This window comes from Paramormyrops kingsleyae, chromosome 24, assembly GCF_048594095.1.
Source record: "Paramormyrops kingsleyae isolate MSU_618 chromosome 24, PKINGS_0.4, whole genome shotgun sequence".
Classification (NCBI taxonomy): domain Eukaryota; kingdom Metazoa; phylum Chordata; class Actinopteri; order Osteoglossiformes; family Mormyridae; genus Paramormyrops; species Paramormyrops kingsleyae.
The window spans coordinates 24517318-24540258 of record NC_132820.1 but is presented as its reverse complement, the minus strand read 5'-3'; the positions used below and the strand labels follow the sequence as shown (position 1 = coordinate 24540258).

General features: G+C 40.7%; 2 pseudogenes; one reads left to right on the top strand and one right to left on the bottom strand.

Moving 5' to 3' along the window:
• Positions 1-4819: 4819 nt before the first annotated feature.
• LOC140582538 (U2 spliceosomal RNA) lies at positions 4820-5052 on the bottom strand (annotated as a pseudogene).
• Positions 5053-18810: 13758 nt separating this feature from the next.
• LOC140582537 (U2 spliceosomal RNA) lies at positions 18811-19043 on the top strand (annotated as a pseudogene).
• The last annotated feature ends 3898 nt before the right edge of the window (positions 19044-22941 follow it).

The following is a 22941-nucleotide window of genomic DNA, read 5'->3' as shown; positions in this document are numbered from 1 at the left end:
TTCTTCTTTATTCAGCAATCCAGCATAGTGTTCCAGCCACACTCGGGGACAATGCGCAATGCACCCCGCACTCAGAAATCAGCAGGTTAATATACTATAAGACGAATTCCCCTATATGGACTTCTAAGTCCTGATTGGTTACCAAACATCTGTAAACCAGGTGTCTTAAAATGGATGAGAGAGGGATATAGGGCTCTCGAAGGAACAAACAGGCACGATTAGGTTCACTCAAATACACTTTAATAAGTAATACAAAATGATCTCACATTAACACCAATACTGAGCTATCATATTGAAGGCAATGCAAAATAACTCGTACTACAACGGATATCAAATAATATATATCTTATAGCTAATAGTATTAGGTGCAAAGGTATGAATATATATAGAAAAGAAGCAATAATACATAAAAGAAGCAAGGAAACATAAGTTACGAAATATTATCACAAGTGGCGATAATTTACTCGCAACAATCAATGGAAAGCATAAGCAGTTGCAAAGCTATTTACACTCGGACGTGCTATCATCACCCACCTTCATGGACTGGGGAGCCCTTTCAGTCCTGGCAGGAGACCAACACGTGAGTTCCGAGAAAGTGCCGGGCGATGCGCGCTCTATCCCACGGCTGAACTCCGGTCAGTACTGGGATCTCCCCCTTCCTTTATACTAAATTTAGAGTTGCGTGTGGGCAGGGGGTAAGCTGGCCAGGCTCACCCCTTCCCCCCAGGCAATATATGGTGCTCCAATTCCCCCTTTTGTCCGAGTGATTCTGCTTACGATAATACAATACAATGGGCGTCCTGGCGCCAGGTGACTTTGCGCAACGCCTCCCTGTTCCCCCCTACAGGCAATATAGGGTGCTGTATACCAACCCCCCACCCTATCTCCCGAAACCAAGATAAGCATCCTGGCTTCTTTTATGAGCCCAAGTTATTTATGGTAAAGTTAGGTTTTACAGGGGATCGTTAAATAACGTGTTCGTGCAGTCTAGTGACATTTGGGGTGAATCATGGACGATTGATCTGAATTTCAGGACGATCAGTCCACACGCGATCGGAATTAATCCACAATTACAACTTTCCAGAATATTATAGTAAAGTTAATTCCATGTCACGTGGGTGACGTAATCGTCCGCAAATTCATCCTAATACACCAGGTTTCAAACATACAACAAACATAATACGCCACCTCTATTGGTCTACTTCAAGGATGTTCAACTTCCAATCCTCGTTAGGCCTAGGCCTCCTATGAGTCCCACACATAAGCCTGTCTATCCAGCCTAGGAAGGAGGGCAAAAACCCTAAACATTAGGGAAATTCCACTCCCAACCCAGCAAAAAGATGCAACCCCCCCTTCGGTGTCCATGGCTGGCATGGCTCACAACGCTATCAGTAAGGGAAACCCCAACCCTATATTACCTAAATAAAGACTTCAGCGTAAACATATACAACCCTTATGGGTACATAACTTGCTTGTGTGTTCAAATGCTACCATACAACAAACTGCGTCTAGCATAGTATAGCAGCTACATTTCAAGGCTTCCTGCAGGCCCCCTTTCTCCCCCCGGCGATGTTCCCTTCAGCCCAGTTCTCCAAGGTCTGTGGCCTGCAAAGCTGGTTCCGTGCAGGTGGCTGTGAGGCAAGGACACACGGCACCATCCCCAAAACAACAAAACCTGAGACACAAGAACAATCCCACAATGCCTCCCAACCCTGGCCTACCATCACTTTAAATTTCCCTTCCACACTTTGAACTAATGTTAAACATACACTACATAATCCTGAAAAGGAGTGGTCACTAAAATTAAACAGCTCGCAGATCTTCACAATGCAAGAAATGCAAAGATGGAGAAAGCGAAGAACAGTTCACAGCCGGCTGGGCACATTGTCATCATCAAAGATTTTAGGCATGTTTATTTATATAGCACAATTCGGGCACAAGGCAATTCAAAGTGCTTTACAAAGACAAGGATACAATCAAATTAAAATGTCAAAATCACATTTCAAAGATAAGTAAAAGAAATAATAATGAAAATAAATAATTTTATTAATCAATTACAATGAACACATAATAATAAGAAAAAGCCAAAATAAATAAATAGCTAACTGAAAAGACGTCACATTTTAATGACAGAAAATGACTGGTGCTGCACTAGGAAACTCTGACCATGCAACAATTCATCTAATTCCAGCATACAGACAAAATCTGAAAACTGCTAAACCTGTCGTTACTAGAGTGAAACACTGGAGATGTGGAGCTGTAGAGCAATTAAAATCATGCTTTGACTCGACAGACTGGAATGTTTTCAAAACTGCTATTAACAGCGTGGATGAATACACGGACACCGTAACATGGCACATAAGCTTCTGCGAGGACTCTCGCATTCCCAAAAAGTCTGTTGTCAGCTATAATAATGACGAACCATGGTTTACAACTGAACTCAGGCAGCTTCATAAAACAAAAGATGAAGCTTACAGGAGTGGTGACAAAAACCTGTTCAAATTCTACTGCGGGTTTGAAAAGCCACATTCGCGCATCATACAGCCCTCACCTTTTCAATGGCCTTCTTCACACCTGGGTACCTTCACACCTCGCCTACACTATACCCAGCTCACCCCCCCCCCCCCCACGTCCAGCCACCTCCCCAGGAGAATCAACGACAGAGATGTAAACAAGATCTTCAGTAGCCAGAATACAAGGAAAGCTCCTGGTTCAGACTCTGTCTCCCCAGCCACTCTGAAGCACTGTGCAGATCAATAGTCACCTGTCTTCACAGATATTTTCAACCAGTCACTGAACCAGTCAGTGACTACAGACTGGTGGCTCTCACATCGGTGGTAATGAAGGCTTTTGAGAGACTTGTGCTGTCATACCTTAAAACCATCACAGACCTATCGCTTGACCCCAGGCTACAGTCTGCCTACAGAACCAACAGACCTGTGGACGATGCAGTTAACACTGGACTCCATTTCTTGCTCCGACACTTGGAGTGCCCTGAGACATATGTTAGGATTCTGTTTGTGGACTTTAGCTTTGCATTTAATACTATTCTATCGGAGCTAATGCGGAATGAACTCTCACAACTGTCCGTGCCTGATCCAAAATAACATGTTATAACCACGATGGCCCAGTTTTACGCTACAATCATTGAATCCATCCTCACCTCCTCCATCACAGCCTGGTTTGGATCAGCCACTGAACGAGACAAGGCCAGACTGCAACAGATCATTCACTCAGCAGAGCGAATAATCGGCAGTAACCTGCCTACCCTCCAGACACTGTACATCACCAGAACCAGGAAACGGGCATACAAAATCTTTGAGGACCCATCTCACCCTGCTCACCACATCTTTCAAGCCTTACCCTCCAGGAGAAGACTCATGGCAATCAGAACCAAGACCACAAGACATGCCAAGAGCTTCTCCCCTCAGGTAGTCTCTCTCATTAACCAAACCAGTCTCTGAATGGACGTTCAATTAATCGTCAGCTGCAGTGAAATATCCACCAGCATAACCAGTGAACAACTGATAAACTTCCTCTATGATCATATTCTGCACTCTTGCACATTATGCACACATACTGCAAACTCTGTATACATATTGCACTCTTGCACATATAGTTGACTTGGCTGCTACTTAATAACGGCACCATTTAAGAGCCCTTTAAATTATTATACCATTTATGTAGTTTATATTCATACTACAATTATTACTATGTACACACATATATAAATATCATAATACCATCATTACTGCCATTAATAAACTTAATTATCATATAATTATCATATTACCAAATTGCCAGTCTATTGTCTATTACGTTTTTGCATATGTCTTTGCTAAATGATGTATGTTCTTTGTAATGTCATATAAAAGCACCACCAAGGCAAATTCCTTGTATGGAAACATATATGGATTCCGATTCTACATCCTTCATCAGGACTAGAAAACTTCCATCCAGCGTTGCATTTCACTTTGACGCTGTCGCTTTTGAAACACTTTTCTGTGATCTAGCTCTTGTTTTGGTCGTCGGCTATCATCCAACAAAAGGTTCATTTCAGCTCTCCTAATCTGACATAAACCACACTCACAAACACTTTCGGGTTATTGTGTCACCGGGAAGGGATGGACTCCGGTAGGGATGGGTTTCCAGCATTTCCTATCCTGGCTGTTCTCTTTAGGGACAAACACAGGAATGGAGTCTAGTGATCACACCGGAACCTGACTTACCTGAACGGAGATGTACGGAGCAGACTCTCATATGCGAGGGGATGCTCTGGAATGCAAGGTCTTTACGCCCCACCGCTATAAGCTACGCCATCCGACGCCATTTCGTCAACTCTTCCACTTTTGCTTGTCTTTTCCAATCCAGAAAAGAGAAGAAACGTATACCGGTCCTGAAGACCGAAGAGAGACCCGAGTCGATATGGGGCCGCCGCTTAGCGGGTCGCCGTTAGCCGGGCCTCTGTGACGCCCCCGCTCAGAGTAGAATGCCCAGGGACGTCGCAGCCACCGGCGTCCTCCCTGTCCTCCTGTCCTCTCAAGAAACAGCAATCATTTAAACAAACATGAGGGAAAATTCAAAAGGCAAAGATGACGTCATGCCTTACCTCAGCACAGCTGCCCACCGCACAAACGACAGCGTGTCACCTTATTTAAAAAAAAAAAGAAAAAAGAAAAACGGCGGGAAATGGGGGCCGCGCACGGACAGGGCCCCTCCCTCACAGCACATGCGGCTAATTAGCTGGCCATCCAGAGGCACTCAGTCTATTAGTCACCCATTCAGTCAGTCAGTTCTGACTTTCAGCAACAGTGGGCAGTAGAGGTGCACCGTTCCCGGAAGCACTGCAATACCGGGTCGATGCCTGGAGGAGATGGGGCAAGCCCCACTTCCGGCTCCCTGTTCCAAAAATCCGTTTAATATGTGGTCCCCTCCATGGGGGACGTATCAAAATGACCTTTTCATACCAAAACAAAATGTAAATCAGCTCAAATACATGAATAATAAATATTATGCTTGTACTACTTACATTAACACATAATCACAATCTATAAGGCTGAAACATTCCCACACTATGCAAATCATGCCAACACAGTACAATAAGACTTTCAAAGATAATATTAAACAAATAGAACTACCCACAGAGTGTTCCAAAGTGCATTTTGCAATGTCTATACTTTGAATGTCAAATTACAAACTTCACATAAATCTGACATATTTACAAAGTACACAAAGATTAAGATGAGTTTGTTGCCAAACCAAATATATAAGAAATAATTTATTTGCCAGGAATTAAGTTTATGATATTGAATGAAATGTGTGAGCATGCCCCAGTTAGTGAAAGTGTGTCCCCTACCCCAAGACTCCAGAGGGTTAAAAAGGAACACATCCGCAGACTTCCAAGCTCTGCACTAGGGCTGAACGATATTCTGTTTTGACATCGACATCACGATGTGCGCGTGAGCGATAGTCACATCGCCGGAACATACGATGTGAAGGGTAGAAGCCCATTGTGTATTAAGAGAACGGTAGCACAGTAAACACGAGTTTGTTGTATGGCTTGTTGCTGGGGTGACATGCACGTTCCGCGTGCCTGCACAGTGATTGGTTCACTGTGTTGCTGCTCACCGCTCACAGCCAACATTCACTGCTAAAAATGTGCGAAAAAGAAAGTCGAAATCAGCTATTTGGGACTATTTCGGCTACAAAAAGGAGGATGTTGACCAAAAAGAGGTACTTTGCATGGAGTGTCATAAAGTTGTGGCCACAAAACATGGAAACACCACCAATTTGTCTGATCACTTAAAACGGCACCACAAAGCTCTTTACGACGAATACAAAGCCAAATCTGGATGTCAACCAAAACAAACAAATATTTGTGATGCCTTTGCCAGTGTGACACCTTACCAGAAAGGCTCTCAACGACAGAAAGAAATAACAGACGCAATAACGTTTCATATCGCTAAAGATATGTTGCCATTAAATACCGTCGCCAAAGAGGGATTTAAGAAAATGATCCGAACGCTTGACAGGCGGTATGTTATACCATCCCGCACATATTTTTCCCAAGTTGCAATAAAAGAGCTGTATGAAAAATGCAAATATAAGATTTAAGCAGAACTGTCGCACGTGGAATACTATGCAACTACAACAGACTTGTGGTCCAGCAGGACAACGGAGCCCTACATGAGTCTGACGGTCCATTTCATCACAGAGGACTTCGAGCTAAAAAGTCGCTGTTTGCAGACGGCATTTTTCCCGGAAAGTCATACAGCCGAGAATGTCGCAGAGGCCCTGAGAGAAGCGGTGTCCGCTTGGGGCTTAGATGAGACACGTCAAGTCTGTATAACAACAGATAATGCAGCGAACATGGTGAAAGCTGCCGATCTGAACAAGTGGACCAGGCTACAGTGCTTCGGCCACAGACTGCATCTTGCAGTTGGTGAGTAATGACCATGATCTTTATCCAAAATAAAAATAAATTTTTACTGAGCTGTTTTAATTAATAACCTGTCCTGAAACTGACAAAACTTGTAAAATGAATTTGTTGCATGTGTGTACGTAGAGCTTTAAAACGTAAGAAAAAATACAGACACTAAACATTTAATTTTAAACAAAAAATTGTTTTATGAGCACATTTGAGGAGCTCTTTTCCAAAACGCGATAACTCCATTTCAATAGTTTTCAGGGAAATTAATTGTTTTACCTAGACCCACACATTTTGTGAATATTCAATTTATCCTGTTAAAATGTTTTTTGCTTAGTCTGAACATGTTGAATAATGATTATTAAATCAAACAACTATATTGTTGTTGATAAATTCAAAGTAATTTTTTTTTTCTTTTCAAAACGCTATAAATCCATCCATTTTTCCCAAAAATTGATGGTTGTCTTTTTTTAAAAGTCTTTTGTCTTTTATTTTTCATGTTCGCAGTTATTAATAAACAATTAAAATGTCTCATTGCAATATTTTACATATTCCTAATCATTACTTTTGCTGGTTCTTTGTGACAGCTTTTAGGTGCCGTTTACATGAACGCGTCCTGCATCAGCACCGAAAACTTAGAGAGAGAGAGAGAGAGAGAGAATAAGATTTTTTTACTTATTTTGAGGAATTATAGCCTAATGAACAAACATCTGTTAAGAGCGCAGCCACGTTGGATTGCGAGAACGTTCACTAGGTTAAAATTAAGTTCGGCGCTTATTGGGGTTTGGAAAGAAACTGTATCTTGCAGTACATTTTAAACAAGGAAATTATTATTGGCGTTTATCGCGTTTTGGAAAAGAGCTCTTCATTTATTGTTTGAAATAAAGCAGTGTGCTTCAATAATTAAAGTTCGCAATGTTTTGTTTGTTTTCTCCGCTTAGAAAATGCAGTGAAAAAGGATGGCCGCAATGATCGTGCTATAGGAGTCTGCAAGAAGCTGGTGAGCCACTTCTCTCACAGCTGGAAGGCCAGCGATGCCCTGGCAAAAGTCCAGAAGGAACTCAATCTACCATCACATTGTCTCATCTCAGAATGCCAAACAAGATGGGGTTCCAGACAGATGATGATCAGCAGGATATTAGAGCAGCAGCAGGCTTTAACTCAGGTCCTGTCTGCAGACAAGAAGCTGCGGCATCTAATTCCAACCTGGCAAGATACAGATGTGCTGGAGTCTGTAAGCAAGTCACTGGGCCCAATGCTGGATTTCACTGATGCACTTTCAGGCGATGAATACGTCAGTGTCTCCTTTGTAAAGCCAGTTCTTCAGCTCTTCAACACTTCACTACTGGAAATGCGAGAGGAAGACACAGACCTGACCAAGAACATAAAGATGAAGATGCTGGACTACCTCAATGAGAAAAACGAAGATGATGATACTCAGAAGCTGCTAGATATGGCATCTTTTTTGGACCCCCGGTTCAAGATGGACTTCATCAGTGCAGACAAGAAGACCCAATTTAAGGCCAGAGTGGTATCACAGATGATGGAATGCCAGGAGAAATCAAGCTGCAGCACTGACGTGGAGCCCAACGTTACCAGTGCACCCCAGGCAAAGAAAGCAAAGAAGTCATTGGGAAGCTTCTTTAAACAGAGAGAAACTGAAACAAAGGGTGATTCCTCTCTGACCCTAAAGGATGCTTTGGAAGCAGAGTTAAACACTTACCTGCTAACACCTCCAATAGACAAAGAGGAGGATCCACTTGCATGGTGGAAAGTACACAAACTAAGCTTTCCTCATCTCGCCAGACTTGCCCGCAAATACCTGTGTATTCCTGCGACAAGCTCGCCGTCAGAGAGACTTTTCAGTACTAGTGGCAACATCGTCACTTGCCAACGAACCTGTTTCAAGCCTGCAAAGGTTGATAGACTTGTATTCTTAGCTGGAAACCTTGAGTAAGCAAAGCATACAGCATACATAAGCATGCATGATCTTGATCATGCTAAATAATACTCAGTTTAGAGGTTTTATTTCATTTTGTTTAGCCATGATTATGATGATGACCAACACGGTTTTACTTTGGCACTTTTGCTAAGAAAAGTTGACTTAAAAACAAAAGATTGTGAACCAAAATGCTTATAAGTTGTTTTATAAGAAAATATATATTTAAGTTATGTTATGAACCAATCAGGGGGGTTGGTGTTGCAAAGCTGCTGTTTAAATGTGTTCAGCTTTTCTGTTTACAGGAATATGTTCTCTAATCTGTTTAGAAGATTTAATACAAAATATATAAAAATTTTATTTCATTTAGTTTATTTCATATATTTAGCCATGATTATAATGACCAACACCAACACTGTTTTACTTTGGCACTTTGGCTAAGAAAAGTCGACTTAAAAGATTGTGAACCAAAATGCTTATAAGTTGTTTTATAAAAAATATATTTATTTTAAGTTATATTGTTGTAAATCAATCAGGGGGGTTGGTGTAAAGCTGCTGTTTTATTTAAAAATGTGTTCTGCTTTTGTGTTTACAGAAATGTTCGAATTTTGGAATAAAATATTAAGTAACCTTTTTGTCACTTGTAATGAAGCTTGCTTATTAGTGAAATTATTAATATGTAATTATTGGTAATTATTGACTTTAGCCTGGATTGATGGCTCTCAATATCGCAATATATATCGTTTGGAAAAAAATATCGCAATGTAATTTTTTTCCAATATCGTGCAGCCCTACTCTGCACAAGGGTCGGGCTAAAACGGCATCATACACCTTCCCAAGACACATAAAATCAGTAAGCTTGGGAATGAAATAGGTTAATCGCACAATAAACAGCACAACAGATCAAATAAAATGCTAATAAATGTTAATAATGTTAATATTGATGAATAAGTGCTACAGTGATCAACCAAAACAGTGCTCAGTAAAATCTTTACGTGCCATTAAATAAAATCCATACCAAATAAAACACACACACAGAAAAACAAAGCACACTTACCTAAAACCCGATGTGTCCTCTGTGTGCTTCAGGAAAGTGCATCACGTCAACCCTGTAGGATGGAGTGTCACCACCTAGACGTACCGGGGCAGCTTTCGCCTAGGATCAAGGCAGTTGGATGGATGTCAACTTACCTCTGGGGGTAGGTCGTTTAGGTAGATGGCTGCTTCCTTCTGGGGGCTGGGGGTTTGGGTGAATGTCAGCTTACTTCTGTGATCAGGGTCTTTGGGTGAAAGTGAGCTTACCTCTGGGGTCAGGGGGTTGAGTTGAAAGCAGCTTGCCTCTGGGGTTGGAACATTTGGGTGGATGTGAGCTTACATGAGGGGCCTGCATTTTTGGGTGGACAGCAGTTTGCCTCTGAGATCGTCTGCCGCCGCCCCCCAACTTTCACAGCCAGGACCCCCTCCCTTCCCTAAGGTAGAATAATTCAGACATCCCAACCTGCAAAAACTCAGTTCAGGGAGGTGCCCCCAACCGCCCGACAAGGAGTGAGATGTACAGTAACTTCAACAAACTTGATTTCACAGTTTAATTTCTTCATTAATTTCCTCTAGTCAGCGCACTAAATTACGAAGGTCAATATTATGTATTATTTTGACAATAATATAAGTAGATTATTTTACCATTTATGCAAATTCCTTAATTATATCCCATTGCTTCTTTACAAAAGTCTTCAAGGAGTCTTTCATGACAGCATTGGCAACTAACCAAGTGTCTAACTAGTGTTGACCTGAATAATACAGCACATGAAATGACACTTGTTAAACTCACCTCAACATGCATTTTACAGTCGTTTAAACCGTCATGAGCAATGCTGAAATTACGGTGGCCCCTAGAGACAAAACACACACAAAAGAAAAAGCAGAAACAAAATGAAAATGCGCAGCAAATTAAAAAAACACACAAAAGAAAAAGCAGAAACAAAATGAAAATGCGCAGCAAATTAAAAAAACACACGCAAAAGAAAAAGCAGAAACAAAATGAAAATGCGCAGCAAGTTAAAAAAACACACGCAAAAGAAAAAGCAGAAACAAAATGAAAATGCGCTGCAAATGAAAAAACACACACAAAAGAAAAAGCAGAAACAAAATGAAAATGCGCAGCAAGTTAAAAAAACACACGCAAAAGAAAAAGCAGAAACAAAATGAAAATGCGCAGCAAGTTAAAAAAACACACGCAAAAGAAAAAGCAGAAACAAAATGAAAATGCGCTGCAAATGAAAAAACACACACAAAAGAAAAAGCAGAAACAAAATGAAAATGCGCAGCAAATTAAAAAAACACACGCAAAAGAAAAAGCAGAAACAAAATGAAAATGCGCAGCAAGTTAAAAAAACACACGCAAAAGAAAAAGCAGAAACAAAATGAAAATGCGCTGCAAATGAAAAAACACACACAAAAGAAAAAGCAGAAACAAAATGAAAATGCGCAGCAAGTTAAAAAAACACACGCAAAAGAAAAAGCAGAAACAAAATGAAAATGCGCTGCAAATGAAAAAACACACACAAAAGAAAAAGCAGAAACAAAATGAAAATGCGCAGCAAGTTAAAAAAACACACGCAAAAGAAAAAGCAGAAACAAAATGAAAATGCGCAGCAAGTTAAAAAAACACACGCAAAAGAAAAAGCAGAAACAAAATGAAAATGCGCAGCAAGTAGACAATCCCAAACCGGAAGTGCTCCACCACCCTAGGGGGCGCGGTGAGCTCATGTGGCACAGTCGCTACACAGTAGTGATGGGAAGTTCGACTGAATTAACTGATTTGATTCTTTCGAGCTGTCCGTTGTAATGAATCGATTCTAAAATCGATTCTGTGATTCACTTTTTTTTCCGTCTTTTTTGCGCCTGACCGTATGAGTCAACGAATCATGGGATCGGATAATAAATCAAACGGTGTATCAAGGTTACGTTATTTGACTGAAAGATGGGGCTGGTGTTCAACAAAAATGTTCAGCTTGACTATTCACAATAAAAAAAACAATATATAAAAAGCAGAAAGGGTGTCGATGTTGAATAAACACGCGTGTATATATAGTTCTTATTTTCTTGACTTTAGCCAAATTCATGTGCATGAGTATCAAGGACTACATCACAGTTAACAACAATTGAAATATTACCAATACAATCACACATACACATACAATGAGCATGAGAAAACTTGCATACGTTGTTGTGTAAACGTCAAAGTTAATAAATATATTTGGTTTTTGATGAAAGACATATGGTTTTATTATGCAGAAATGCAATAATTTACTGTTGTGATAAATGAACACAGGGCTGCCAACTCTCACGCATCTGGCGTGACACTCACGCTTTCGGATTCTCACGCTCGTGCAAGAAATCTTACTGCAAATTTATATTATTACATTATAAACCTAAAATTAGCTGCAGCAAAAGCGTTGGGGTAGTTTGCAAACCCTACAGACCATTTACAAGGGAATAAAACTGTCACAAAGGTGTAAATGCGTGTGCGGACTTGTCTGAAATGGAAAATCTCTGGCCAACCGGCTGACCAAAGTTGACAGCCCTGTGAACAGCTGCGTTAATTTTATTCCTTTCAACAGCGTAACTGCATTTCCGCAGCAAATGCCGCGAGGCGGCGAGGGCTCTTGGGATCGGTTCGCAAACCATTCGTTTTAGTCACCGACCGAGTGTCCGAAAACCGTAAGTTCGATTTGTTCATCGAACGGACTCTCGGACACTCCGTCGGCAAGTCAAACGGATGGTTTGCGAACCGATCCCAAGAGCCATTGCGGCGTTCACAACAGTAAATTATTGCATTTCTGCATAATAAAACCATATGTCTTTCATCAAAAGCCAAAGATATTTATTAACTTTGACGTTTACACAACAACGTATGCAAGTTTACTCATGCTCATTGTATGTGTGTGTGATTGTATTGGTAATATTGCAGTTGTTAACTGTGATGTAGTCCTTGATACTCATGCACATGAATTTGGCTAAAGTCAAGAAAATAAGAACTATATATACACGCGTGTTTATTCAACATCGACACCCTTTCTGCTTTTTATATATTGTTTTTTTTATTGTGAATAGTCAAGCTGAACATTTTTGTTGAACACCAGCCCCATCTTTCAGTCAAATAACGTAACCTTGATACACCGTTTGATTTATTATCCGATCCCATGATTCGTTGACTCATACGGTCAGGCGCAAAAAAGACGGAAAAAAAAGTGAATCACAGAATCGATTTTAGAATCGATTCATTACAACGGACAGCTCGAAAGAATCAAATCAGTTAATTCAGTCGAACTTCCCATCACTACTGTGTAGCGACTGTGCCACATGAGCTCACCGCGCCCCCTAGGGTGGTGGAGCACTTCCAGTTTGGGATTGTCTACTTGCTGCGCATTTTCATTTTGTTTCTGCTTTTTCTTTTGCGTGTGTTTTTTTAACTTGCTGCGCATTTTCATTTTGTTTCTGCTTTTTCTTTTGCGTGTGTTTTTTTAACTTGCTGCGCATTTTCATTTTGTTTCTGCTTTTTCTTTTGTGTGTGTTTTTTCATTTGCAGCGCATTTTCATTTTGTTTCTGCTTTTTCTTTTGCGTGTGTTTTTTTAACTTGCTGCGCATTTTCATTTTGTTTCTGCTTTTTCTTTTGCGTGTGTTTTTTTAATTTGCTGCGCATTTTCATTTTGTTTCTGCTTTTTCTTTTGTGTGTGTTTTTTCATTTGCAGCGCATTTTCATTTTGTTTCTGCTTTTTCTTTTGCGTGTGTTTTTTTTAACTTGCTGCGCATTTTCATTTTGTTTCTGCTTTTTCTTTTGCGTGTGTTTTTTTAATTTGCTGCGCATTTTCATTTTGTTTCTGCTTTTTCTTTTGTGTGTTTTTTTAATTTGCTGCGCATTTTCATTTTGTTTCTGCTTTTTCTTTTGCGTGTGTTTTTTTAATTTGCTGCGCATTTTCATTTTGTTTCTGCTTTTTCTTTTGTGTGTGTTTTTTCATTTGCAGCGCATTTTCATTTTGTTTCTGCTTTTTCTTTTGCGTGTGTTTTTTTAACTTGCTGCGCATTTTCATTTTGTTTCTGCTTTTTCTTTTGCGTGTGTTTTTTTAATTTGCTGCGCATTTTCATTTTGTTTCTGCTTTTTCTTTTGTGTGTTTTTTTAATTTGCTGCGCATTTTCATTTTGTTTCTGCTTTTTCTTTTGTGTGTGTTTTGTCTCTAGGGGCCACCGTAATACGAGCATTGCTCATAACGGTTTAAACGACTGTAAAATGCATGTTGAGGTGAGTTTAACAAGTGTCATTTCATGTGCTGTATTATTCAGGTCAACACTAGTTAGACACTTGGTTAGTTGCCAATGCTGTCATGAAAGACTCCTTGAAGACTTTTGTAAAGAAGCAATGGGATATAATTAAGGAATTTGCATAAATGGTAAAATAATCTACTTATATTATTGTCAAAATAATACATAATATTGACCTTCGTAATTTAGTGCGCTGACTAGAGGAAATTAATGAAGAAATTAAACTGTGAAATCAAGTTTGTTGAAGTTACTGTACATCTCACTCCTTGTCGGGCGGTTGGGGGCACCTCCCTGAACTGAGTTTTTGCAGGTTGGGATGTCTGAATTATTCTACCTTAGGGAAGGGAGGGGGTCCTGGCTGTGAAAGTTGGGGGGCGGCGGCAGACGATCTCAGAGGCAAACTGCTGTCCACCCAAAAATGCAGGCCCCTCATGTAAGCTCACATCCACCCAAATGTTCCAACCCCAGAGGCAAGCTGCTTTCAACTCAACCCCCTGACCCCAGAGGTAAGCTCACTTTCACCCAAAGACCCTGATCACAGAAGTAAGCTGACATTCACCCAAACCCCCAGCCCCCAGAAGGAAGCAGCCATCTACCTAAACGACCTACCCCCAGAGGTAAGTTGACATCCATCCAACTGCCTTGATCCTAGGCGAAAGCTGCCCCGGTACGTCTAGGTGGTGACACTCCATCCTACAGGGTTGACGTGATGCACTTTCCTGAAGCACACAGAGGACACATCGGGTTTTAGGTAAGTGTGCTTTGTTTTTCTGTGTGTGTGTTTTATTTGGTATGGATTTTATTTAATGGCACGTAAAGATTTTACTGAGCACTGTTTTGGTTGATCACTGTAGCACTTATTCATCAATATTAACATTATTAACATTTATTAGCATTTTATTTGATCTGTTGTGCTGTTTATTGTGCGATTAACCTATTTCATTCCCAAGCTTACTGATTTTATGTGTCTTGGGAAGGTGTATGATGCCGTTTTAGCCCGACCCTTGTGCAGAGTAGGGCTGCACGATATTGGAAAAAAATTACATTGCGATATTTTTTTCCAAACGATATATATTGCGATATTGAGAGCCATCAATCCAGGCTAAAGTCAATAATTACCAATAATTACATATTAATAATTTCACTAATAAGCAAGCTTCATTACAAGTGACAAAAAGGTTACTTAATATTTTATTCCAAAATTAGAACATTTCTGTAAACACAAAAGCAGAACACATTTTTAAATAAAACAGCAGCTTTACACCAACCCCCCTGATTGATTTACAACAATATAACTTAAAATAAATATATTTTTTATAAAACAACTTATAAGCATTTTGGTTCACAATCTTTTAAGTCGACTTTTCTTAGCCAAAGTGCCAAAGTAAAACAGTGTTGGTGTTGGTCATTATAATCATGGCTAAATATATGAAATAAACTAAATGAAATAAAATTTTTATATATTTTGTATTAAATCTTCTAAACAGATTAGAGAACATATTCCTGTAAACAGAAAAGCTGAACACATTTAAACAGCAGCTTTGCAACACCAACCCCCCTGATTGGTTCATAACATAACTTAAATATATATTTTCTTATAAAACAACTTATAAGCATTTTGGTTCACAATCTTTTGTTTTTAAGTCAACTTTTCTTAGCAAAAGTGCCAAAGTAAAACCGTGTTGGTCATCATCATAATCATGGCTAAACAAAATGAAATAAAACCTCTAAACTGAGTATTATTTAGCATGATCAAGATCATGCATGCTTATGTATGCTGTATGCTTTGCTTACTCAAGGTTTCCAGCTAAGAATACAAGTCTATCAACCTTTGCAGGCTTGAAACAGGTTCGTTGGCAAGTGACGATGTTGCCACTAGTACTGAAAAGTCTCTCTGACGGCGAGCTTGTCGCAGGAATACACAGGTATTTGCGGGCAAGTCTGGCGAGATGAGGAAAGCTTAGTTTGTGTACTTTCCACCATGCAAGTGGATCCTCCTCTTTGTCTATTGGAGGTGTTAGCAGGTAAGTGTTTAACTCTGCTTCCAAAGCATCCTTTAGGGTCAGAGAGGAATCACCCTTTGTTTCAGTTTCTCTCTGTTTAAAGAAGCTTCCCAATGACTTCTTTGCTTTCTTTGCCTGGGGTGCACTGGTAACGTTGGGCTCCACGTCAGTGCTGCAGCTTGATTTCTCCTGGCATTCCATCATCTGTGATACCACTCTGGCCTTAAATTGGGTCTTCTTGTCTGCACTGATGAAGTCCATCTTGAACCGGGGGTCCAAAAAAGATGCCATATCTAGCAGCTTCTGAGTATCATCATCTTCGTTTTTCTCATTGAGGTAGTCCAGCATCTTCATCTTTATGTTCTTGGTCAGGTCTGTGTCTTCCTCTCGCATTTCCAGTAGTGAAGTGTTGAAGAGCTGAAGAACTGGCTTTACAAAGGAGACACTGACGTATTCATCGCCTGAAAGTGCATCAGTGAAATCCAGCATTGGGCCCAGTGACTTGCTTACAGACTCCAGCACATCTGTATCTTGCCAGGTTGGAATTAGATGCCGCAGCTTCTTGTCTGCAGACAGGACCTGAGTTAAAGCCTGCTGCTGCTCTAATATCCTGCTGATCATCATCTGTCTGGAACCCCATCTTGTTTGGCATTCTGAGATGAGACAATGTGATGGTAGATTGAGTTCCTTCTGGACTTTTGCCAGGGCATCGCTGGCCTTCCAGCTGTGAGAGAAGTGGCTCACCAGCTTCTTGCAGACTCCTATAGCACGATCATTGCGGCCATCCTTTTTCACTGCATTTTCTAAGCGGAGAAAACAAACAAAACATTGCGAACTTTAATTATTGAAGCACACTGCTTTATTTCAAACAATAAATGAAGAGCTCTTTTCCAAAACGCGATAAACGCCAATAATAATTTCCTTGTTTAAAATGTACTGCAAGATACAGTTTCTTTCCAAACCCCAATAAGCGCCGAACTTAATTTTAACCTAGTGAACGTTCTCGCAATCCAACGTGGCTGCGCTCTTAACAGATGTTTGTTCATTAGGCTATAATTCCTCAAAATAAGTAAAAAAATCTTATTCTCTCTCTCTCTCTCTCTCTCTCTAAGTTTTCGGTGCTGATGCAGGACGCGTTCATGTAAACGGCACCTAAAAGCTGTCACAAAGAACCAGCAAAAGTAATGATTAGGAATATGTAAAATATTGCAATGAGACATTTTAATTGTTTATTAATAACTGCGAACATGAAAAATAAAAGACAAAAGACTTTTAAAAAAAGACAACCATCAATTTTTGGGAAAAATGGATGGATTTATAGCGTTTTGAAAAGAAAAAAAAAATTACTTTGAATTTATCAACAACAATATAGTTGTTTGATTTAATAATCATTATTCAACATGTTCAGACTAAGCAAAAAACATTTTAACAGGATAAATTGAATATTCACAAAATGTGTGGGTCTAGGTAAAACAATTAATTTCCCTGAAAACTATTGAAATGGAGTTATCGCGTTTTGGAAAAGAGCTCCTCAAATGTGCTCATAAAACTATTTTTTGTTTAAAATTAAATGTTTAGTGTCTGTATTTTTTCTTACGTTTTAAAGCTCTACGTACACACATGCAACAAATTCATTTTACAAGTTTTGTCAGTTTCAGGACAGGTTATTAATTAAAACAGCTCAGTAAAAATTTATTTTTATTTTGGATAAAGATCATGGTCATTACTCACCAACTGCAAGATGCAGTCTGTGGCCGAAGCACTGTAGCCTGGTCCACTTGTTCAGATCGGCAGCTTTCACCATGTTCGCTGCATTATCTGTTGTTATACAGACTTGACGTGTCTCATCTAAGCCCCAAGCGGACACCGCTTCTCTCAGGGCCTCTGCGACATTCTCGGCTGTATGACTTTCCGGGAAAAATGCCGTCTGCAAACAGCGACTTTTTAGCTCGAAGTCCTCTGTGATGAAATGGACCGTCAGACTCATGTAGGGCTCCGTTGTCCTGCTGGACCACAAGTCTGTTGTAGTTGCATAGTATTCCACGTGCGACAGTTCTGCTTAAATCTTATATTTGCATTTTTCATACAGCTCTTTTATTGCAACTTGGGAAAAATATGTGCGGGATGGTATAACATACCGCCTGTCAAGCGTTCGGATCATTTTCTTAAATCCCTCTTTGGCGACGGTATTTAATGGCAACATATCTTTAGCGATATGAAACGTTATTGCGTCTGTTATTTCTTTCTGTCGTTGAGAGCCTTTCTGGTAAGGTGTCACACTGGCAAAGGCATCACAAATATTTGTTTGTTTTGGTTGACATCCAGATTTGGCTTTGTATTCGTCGTAAAGAGCTTTGTGGTGCCGTTTTAAGTGATCAGACAAATTGGTGGTGTTTCCATGTTTTGTGGCCACAACTTTATGACACTCCATGCAAAGTACCTCTTTTTGGTCAACATCCTCCTTTTTGTAGCCGAAATAGTCCCAAATAGCTGATTTCGACTTTCTTTTTCGCACATTTTTAGCAGTGAATGTTGGCTGTGAGCGGTGAGCAGCAACACAGTGAACCAATCACTGTGCAGGCACGCGAAACGTGCATGTCACCCCAGCAACAAGCCATACAACAAACTCGTGTTTACTGTGCTACCGTTCTCTTAATACACAATGGGCTTCTACCCTTCACATCGTATGTTCCGGCGATGTGACTATCGCTCACGCGCACATCGTGATGTCGATGTCAAAACAGAATATCGTTCAGCCCTAGTGCAGAGCTTGGAAGTCTGCGGATGTGTTCCTTTTTAACCCTCTGGAGTCTTGGGGTAGGGGACACACTTTCACTAACTGGGGCATGCTCACACATTTCATTCAATATCATAAACTTAATTCCTGGCAAATAAATTATTTCTTATATATTTGGTTTGGCAACAAACTCATCTTAATCTTTGTGTACTTTGTAAATATGTCAGATTTATGTGAAGTTTGTAATTTGACATTCAAAGTATAGACATTGCAAAATGCACTTTGGAACACTCTGTGGGTAGTTCTATTTGTTTAATATTATCTTTGAAAGTCTTATTGTACTGTGTTGGCATGATTTGCATAGTGTGGGAATGTTTCAGCCTTATAGATTGTGATTATGTGTTAATGTAAGTAGTACAAGCATAATATTTATTATTCATGTATTTGAGCTGATTTACATTTTGTTTTGGTATGAAAAGGTCATTTTGATACGTCCCCCATGGAGGGGACCACATATTAAACGGATTTTTGGAACAGGGAGCCGGAAGTGGGGCTTGCCCCATCTCCTCCAGGCATCGACCCGGTATTGCAGTGCTTCCGGGAACGGTGCACCTCTACTGCCCCCTGTTGTTGAAAGGCAGAACTGACTGACTGAATGGGTGACTAATAGACTGAGTGCCTCTGGATGGCCAACTAATTAGCCGCATGTGGTGTGAGGGAGGGGCCCTGTCCGTGCGCGGCCCCCATTTCCCGCCTTTTTTCTTTTTTTTTAAAGTAAGGTGACACGCTGTCGTTTGTGCGGTGGGCAGCTGTGCTGAGGTAAGGCATGACTTCATCTTTGCCTTTTGAATTTTCCCTCATGTTTGTTTAAATGATTGCTGTTTTTTGAGAGGACAGGAGGACAGGGAGGACGCCGGTGGCTGCGACGCCCCTGGGCATTCTACTCTGAGCGGGGGCGTCACGGAGGCCCGGCTAACGGCGACCCGCTAAGCGGCGGCCCCATATCGACTCGGGTCTCTCTTCGATCTTCAGGACCGGTATACGTTTCTTCTCTTTTCTGGATTGGAAAAGACAAGAGCAAAAGTGGAAGAGTTGACGAAATGGCGTCGGATGGCGTAGCTTCTAGCGGTGGGGCGTAAAGACCTTGCATTCCAGAGCATCGCTGCGCATATGAGAGTCTGCTCCATACATCTCCGTTCAGGTAAGTCAGGTTCCGGTGTGATCACTAGACTCCATTCCTGTGTTTGTCCCTAAAGAGAACAGCCAGGATAGGAAATGCTGGAAACCCATCCCGACCGGAGTCCATCCCTTCCCGGTGACACAGTAACCCGAAAGTGTTTGTGAGTGTGGTTTATGTCAGATTAGGAGAGCTGAAATGAACCTTTTGTTGGATGATAGTCGGCGACCAAAACAAGAGCTAGATCACAGAAAAGTGTTTCAAAAGCGACAGTGTCAAAGTGAAATGCAACGCTGGATGGAAGTTTTCTAGTACTGATGAAGGATGTAGAATCAGAATCCAGATATGTTTCCATACAAGGAATTTGCCTTGGTGGTGCTTTTACATGACATTACAAAGAACATAAGAACATAAGAAATTTACAAACGAGAGGAGGCCATTCGGCCCATCAAGCTCGTTTGGGGAGAACTTAACTAATAGCTCAGAGTTGTTAAAATCTTATCTAGCTCTGATTTAAAGGAACCCAGGGTTTTAGCTTCCGCTACACTAGCAGGAAGACTATTCCATACTCTAACTACACGCTGTGTAAAGAAGTGCTTCCTCAAATTTGTTTTAAAATGTTCTCCCACTAATTTCCACTTATGGCCACGAGTTCTAGTATTTAGAATAATATTGAAATAGTCATTTGGCTGAAGAGCATCCAGACCCGTTAGAATCTTATAGACCTGAATCATATCCCCCCTTAGTCTCCTTTGCTCAAGGCTAAACAGATTCAGTTCCGCTAACCTCTCCTCATAAGACATTCCTCTAAGACCAGGAATCATTCTCGTAGCTCTTCGTTGCACCTTTTCTAAGGCAGCAATGTCCTTCTTGAGGTATGGTGACCAAACCTGCACACAGTATTCTAGGTGGGGTCTTACCAAGGAATTATATAAGTGTATCATCACCTCCCTTGACTTAAACTCCACACACCTAGAGATATAACCCAACATTCTGTTGGCCTTTTTTATTGCTTCCCCACACTGGCGAGAGTTACCCACATTTAGCAAAGACATATGCAGAAAGGTAATAAACAATAGACTGGCAATTGGGTAATATGATAATTATATGATAATTAAGTTTATTAATGGCAGTAATGATGGTATTATGATATTTATATATGTGTGTGTACATAGTAATCACTGTAGTATGAATATAAACTATATAAATGGTATAATAATTTAAAGGGCTCTTAAATGGTGCCGTTATTAAGTAGCAGTCAAGTCAACTATATGTGCAAGAGTGCAATATGTATACAGAGTTTGCAGTATGTGTGCATAATGTGCAAGAGTGCAGAATATAATCGTAGAGGAAGTTTATCAGTTGTTCACTGGTTATGCTGGTGGATATTTCACTGCAGCTGACGATTAATTGAACGTCCATTCAGAGACTGGTTTGGTTAATGAGAGAGACTACCTGAGGGGAGAAGCTCTTGGCATGTCTTGTGGTCTTGGTTCTGATTGCCATGAGTCTTCTCCTGGAGGGTAAGGCTTGAAAGATGTGGTGAGCAGGGTGAGATGGGTCTTCAAAGATTTTGTATGCCCGTTTCCTGGTTCTGGTGATGTACAGTGTCTGGAGGGTAGGCAGGTTACTGCCGATTATTCGCTCTGCTGAGTGAATGATCTGTTGCAGTCTGGCCTTGTCTCGTTCAGTGGCTGATCCAAACCAGGCTGTGATGGAGGAGGTGAGGATGGATTCAATGATTGTAGCGTAAAACTGGGCCATCGTGGTTATAACATGTTATTTTGGATCAGGCACGGACAGTTGTGAGAGTTCATTCCGCATTAGCTCCGATAGAATAGTATTAAATGCAAAGCTAAAGTCCACAAACAGAATCCTAACATATGTCTCAGGGCACTCCAAGTGTCGGAGCAAGAAATGGAGTCCAGTGTTAACTGCATCGTCCACAGGTCTGTTGGTTCTGTAGGCAGACTGTAGCCTGGGGTCAAGCGATAGGTCTGTGATGGTTTTAAGGTATGACAGCACAAGTCTCTCAAAAGCCTTCATTACCACCGATGTGAGAGCCACCAGTCTGTAGTCACTGACTGGTTCAGTGACTGGTTGAAAATATCTGTGAAGACAGGTGACTATTGATCTGCACAGTGCTTCAGAGTGGCTGGGGAGACAGAGTCTGAACCAGGAGCTTTCCTTGTATTCTGGCTACTGAAGATCTTGTTTACATCTCTGTCGTTGATTCTCCTGGGGAGGTGGCTGGACGTGGGGGGGGGGGGGGGGTGAGCTGGGTATAGTGTAGGCGAGGTGTGAAGGTACCCAGGTGTGAAGAAGGCCATTGAAAAGGTGAGGGCTGTATGATGCGCGAATGTGGCTTTTCAAACCCGCAGTAGAATTTGAACAGGTTTTTGTCACCACTCCTGTAAGCTTCATCTTTTGTTTTATGAAGCTGCCTGAGTTCAGTTGTAAACCATGGTTCGTCATTATTATAGCTGACAACAGACTTTTTGGGAATGCGAGAGTCCTCGCAGAAGCTTATGTGCCATGTTACGGTGTCCGTGTATTCATCCACGCTGTTAATAGCAGTTTTGAAAACATTCCAGTCTGTCGAGTCAAAGCATGATTTTAATTGCTCTACAGCTCCACATCTCCAGTGTTTCACTCTAGTAACGACAGGTTTAGCAGTTTTCAGATTTTGTCTGTATGCTGGAATTAGATGAATTGTTGCATGGTCAGAGTTTCCTAGTGCAGCACCAGTCATTTTCTGTCATTAAAATGTGACGTCTTTTCAGTTAGCTATTTATTTATTTTGGCTTTTTCTTATTATTATGTGTTCATTGTAATTGATTAATAAAATTATTTATTTTCATTATTATTTCTTTTACTTATCTTTGAAATGTGATTTTGACATTTTAATTTGATTGTATCCTTGTCTTTGTAAAGCACTTTGAATTGCCTTGTGCCCGAATTGTGCTATATAAATAAACATGCCTAAAATATTTGATGATGACAATGTGCCCAGCCGGCTGTGAACTGTTCTTCGCTTTCTCCATCTTTGCATTTCTTGCATTGTGAAGATCTGCGAGCTGTTTAATTTTAGTGACCACTCCTTTTCAGGATTATGTAGTGTATGTTTAACATTAGTTCAAAGTGTGGAAGGGAAATTTAAAGTGATGGTAGGCCAGGGTTGGGAGGCATTGTGGGATTGTTCTTGTGTCTCAGGTTTTGTTGTTTTGGGGATGGTGCCGTGTGTCCTTGCCTCACAGCCACCTGCACGGAACCAGCTTTGCAGGCCACAGACCTTGGAGAACTGGGCTGAAGGGAACATCGCCGGGGGGAGAAAGGGG